Source organism: Dipodomys ordii, unplaced genomic scaffold, assembly GCF_000151885.1.
Source record: "Dipodomys ordii isolate 6190 unplaced genomic scaffold, Dord_2.0 Scaffold14, whole genome shotgun sequence".
Taxonomy (NCBI): Eukaryota; Metazoa; Chordata; class Mammalia; order Rodentia; family Heteromyidae; genus Dipodomys; species Dipodomys ordii.
The window spans coordinates 8560322-8564749 of record NW_012267230.1 but is presented as its reverse complement, the minus strand read 5'-3'; positions in this window follow the sequence as shown (position 1 = coordinate 8564749).

The following is a 4428-nucleotide window of genomic DNA, read 5'->3' as shown; positions in this document are numbered from 1 at the left end:
TTTTTAATATCGTCTATGTACCTAAGAATATTAAAGCAGGAAATGACAATGTTATGACTATGGTGTTATTATTATTATTATTATTGCTGGTCCTGGGGTTTGAACTCAGGCCCTGGGTGCTGTCCCTGAGCTGCTTTTTGTTCGAGACTAGTTCTTTACCACTTGAGCTAAACCTTTCGCCTTTTTCTGAATGGTTTTATTGGAGCTAAGAGTCCCATGGACTTTCCTGCCTGGGGTGGCTTAAAACGGCAATCCTCAGATCTCAGTAAGTAGCAAGAATTAGAAGCGTTGAGCCACAGGCGCCCGGCCCGAGTATGATTTTTGTATAATTTTATTTTGCTGTTCTTTGATGGCTGTAAGTATGCTTTGTGTTTATGTCATTGGCCCTGGACTGGGAATGATTTTGCCTCTTAGGACATTTGACAGTGTCTAGATGAGGAGAATGCTACTATCCTGGTAGAAGCCAGGGAAGGAGCTAATATCCACAAAGAACACATCTGTAATCCTGGCTGCTCAAGGGGCTGAGATACAAGGATCATGGTTCAAAGCCAGCCCAAGCAGGAAAGTCCCTAAGATTCATATCTCCAACTAACCAGTAAAAAGCTGAAAGTGGTGCTGGGAAGGTAGCTCAATGGTAAAGTGCTTGCTTTGCCTGCATGAGGCCCTGGGTTCCATTCCTCAGTACCATATAAGCAGAAAAAGCTGGAAGTGGCGCTGTGGCTCAAGTGGTAGAGCACTAGTCTTGAGCTGAAGAGCTGAGGGATAGCGCCCAGGCCCAGAGTTCAGGCCCCACGACTGACAAAAAAAAGCTGAAAGTGGAGCAATGGTTCAAGTGGTAGAGCACTAGCTTTGAGCAAAAAAGCTCAGGGACAGTGCCCAGGCCCTGAATTCAAGTTCCCCCCCCCCCGCAACCCCCTGGTACTGTGGTACTGGCACGCGCATGCATGTACATGCACACACACACACGAACACAGAGGCATAGCCATCTCCCCTCCTAATGGAATTATCTGGTCCAAAATACCAACAGGTTGAGAAACTGCTTTACATTTCTTTGTAATGTTGGGATGAGGAAGACTCTTAAATTTATGGTTCCATCTATAAGCATGTATATACATATGTAGATGTACAAAACTAAAGAGAGAAAAAAAAACTAAAGAGAGTTGAGATCTTGCATTTTTACTAATAGAGTTTGGCCCTTGATTTGCCTTTGTTTTTATTTATTTTTATTTTTTGGCCAGTCCTGGGGCTTGAACTTGGCCTGGGCACTGTCCCTGAGCTGCTTTTTATTTTCTTTTGGTTATGGGGCTTTAACCCTGGACCTGAGAGCTATCCCTAAGCTCTTCAGCTCAAGGTGAGCGCTCTACCACTTGGGCCACAGTGCTGCTTCCAGCTTTTATCTGCTTATGTGGTGCTGAGGAATCGAACTCAGGGCCTCATGCATGGGAGGCAAGCGCTCTACCACTGAGCCACCTTCCCAGCCCCCTGCTGAGTGCTTTTGGAAAGGGGAGAGGAGGGAATGCTTTGGCTACTAGGAACTAGTTCTCTGGCCCCTCCCTACAATGGAGCCATTTGAAAAGCGTTAGTTGAGCATTTATGGTGACCTCATCCATAGCAAAGATTCACTGAGAGCTGTCATACAACCTGACCTCACTTCGCTAGCCAGTGGGGAGATAAGTACTTGAGACTCTACTGCTGGAGCCACACTTCCACCTCTTGTTGCCCTGGTTGTTTCTAAAACAGGGTCTTGCTTTTTGCCCAGGCCAACTGGAACTGTGATTGTCCTATTTATTTTTCCCACTATAGTTGGGATGGTAGTCACACACCATGGCACCCAACTATTAGTTGAAATATATCTTGAAAAGTGTGTGTGTGTGTGTGTGTGTGCGCAGTGCGCGCGCGCCATTAAATTGAGTGCTGTCCATTAGCTTTTTCGTTCAAGGTAAGCACTCTACTACTTGAGCCACAGCTCTATTTTTGGATATTTTTGAGATTTTTATTTTTTGGCCTGGGCCTGGCCTTGAACTCTCATTTTTTGTCCCCTGAGAAACATGAGCCATCAGTTGGGTTAAAATTATGATCTTGTTCTGTGGCTCAGGTTGGCCTCAAACTCCTGTGTTCAATAACCTTGATGCTTCACCCTTCTGAATTGTTGGGACTAAAGGCCTGTGCCATCACACCCAGCTTTCTAGCCAGTGTTGATGTGTAATAGGGGGACAGTGAACCAAAATTTGACCCGTCAGGATTTTTTTTTTTGTCAGTTGTGGCACTTGACCTCTGGACTTGGGCGCTATACCTCAGCTCTTCAGCTCAAGGCGAGCGCTCTACCATTTGAGCCACAACTCCATTTCCTGTTTTCTAAATGGTTTATTGGAGATAAGAGTCTCACAGAGGGCTGGGAAGGTGGCTCAGTGGTAGAGCGCTTACCTTGCATGCATGAGGCCCTGGGTTCGATTCCTCAGCACCACATAAGCAAAAAGAAAAAAGCCGGAAGTTGCGCTGTGGCTCAAGTGGTAGAGTGCTAGCCTTGAGCTGAAGAGCTGAGGGACAGCACCCAGGCCTAGAGTTCAGGCCCCACGACCGGAAAAAAGAAGAAGAAGAAAAAAAAAAGAGTGTCATGGACTTTTCTTCCCAGGCTGGTTTTGAACCTTGATCCTCAGATCACAGCATTCTGAGTAGCTAGGATTAAGGTGTGAGCCACCAGCACCCAGCCAGTAAGGATTTTTTTTCTTTTTTTGTTGCTTGTGGGGCTTGAACTCTGGGCTTAGGAGCTATCCCTCAGCTCTTCAGCTCAAGGTGAGCGCTCTACCGCTTAAGCCACAGCACCACTTCCAGTTTTCTAGTGGTTTATTGGAGATAAGAGTCTCACAGACTTTCCTGTCACGGTTGGCTTTGAACCTTGACCCTCAGATCTCAGCCTTCTGAGTAGCTAGTGAAAGATTAAAAATTGACCATTACCATTACTAACTTGCTAACTGCTGATTCTGCTTCTGTAAACTTGCTTACGCTAGCATTGACCCTTCCCTTCCCAGAAATGAGTTAAGAAGTCTCAGAGCCCAGATGCCGGCCCCAGGACAAGGTCAGTGGTCGTAGATAAAGAACAGACAGTACGTGGTCCTCAGTTCCCATTTAAAAATTCCCCAGACAGGACCTTGAGATAACGACCACCTGGCAAGACCACAAGCTGAGCCAAATGTCAACCAATCACAAGTCTGTAACTATGTGAACTCTCCTAACCCTTATTGTCCAAAGTAACCACCCCCCTTGAGTCCCCCGCGCCAATCATTTTACCAAGAGTGTTACAAAATTTCCCGCGTGGCAAAGTGATTGTTGGCGTATATGATGACCTTTAAATGGACCAATCATGGGATGCTTTGTGTTATGCGTTAATCTTGTGATTTTTGCTTTTAAAAAGGCTTGTAACCGCTGCTCAGGGCTCCCTGTCTGCTCAGGACAGAGAGTCCGTTTGCGCAAACGTCAAATAAACTCCTCTTGCTTATTGCATCTCCTGGCCTGGAGTCTGAGCTTTCTGGGGCGCCCTCCCGTTGACGAATGTATCCTAGGGTGCTAGGGTCTTTCAGCTAGGAATCCAGGCCTGAGTCACCAGCGCCCAGCTCCAGTGAGGATTTCTTTATGCCTTACAATACTTCAGGTCTTTAGAGCAATTTTCCTGTTCTACTTGCAGTTAGCTTCTGTTACTTGTTTTTTTTTTTGGGTCCGGTCATGGGGCCTGAACTCTGGGCCTGGGCGCTGTCCCTCAGCTCTTTAGCTCAAGGCTGGCACTCTACCACTTGAGCCACAGTGGCACTTCCGGCTTTTTTCTTTTTGCTTATATGGTTCTGAGGAATCGAACCCAGGGCCTCAGGCATGCAAGGCAAGCGCTCTACCACTGAACCACCTTCCCAGCCCGAGCTTCTGTTACTTGTAAGCCAAAGGTTTTAACCAACACAACCACTCCTGGGAAGGCCACAAAAGTTGTCTCTGAGGAAGACTGCTCTTTTGAAACAACAGTTTAATGGGTCTTCTGTGTATATGAAGGTGGATTCATTCTGGAATCTAGGCGTTCAGAATAATTAAACTGTAATGACAGTGGTGAAAGAAGGTGTGCTGTGGGCAAGCATGCCTGTGCAGCTCATTAATGCTTGATGGCTTTTCTTTGTTTTCCAGAGGATGGTCTTTATTTTATTTATTTTTTGTGGGGGGTCTTAGGGCTTGAAACTCAGGGCCTGATCACTGTTTTTGAGCTTTTGTGTTTTTTTTTTTTGTTGTTGTTGTTGCCAGTCATGGTGCCTGAACTCTGGGCCTGGGCACTGCCCCTCAGCTCTTCAGCTCAAGTCTAGTGCTCTACCACTTGAGCCACAGCGCCACTTCCAGCTTTTTCTGCTTATGTGGTGCTGAGGAATCAAACCCAGGGCCTCATGCATGCAAGGC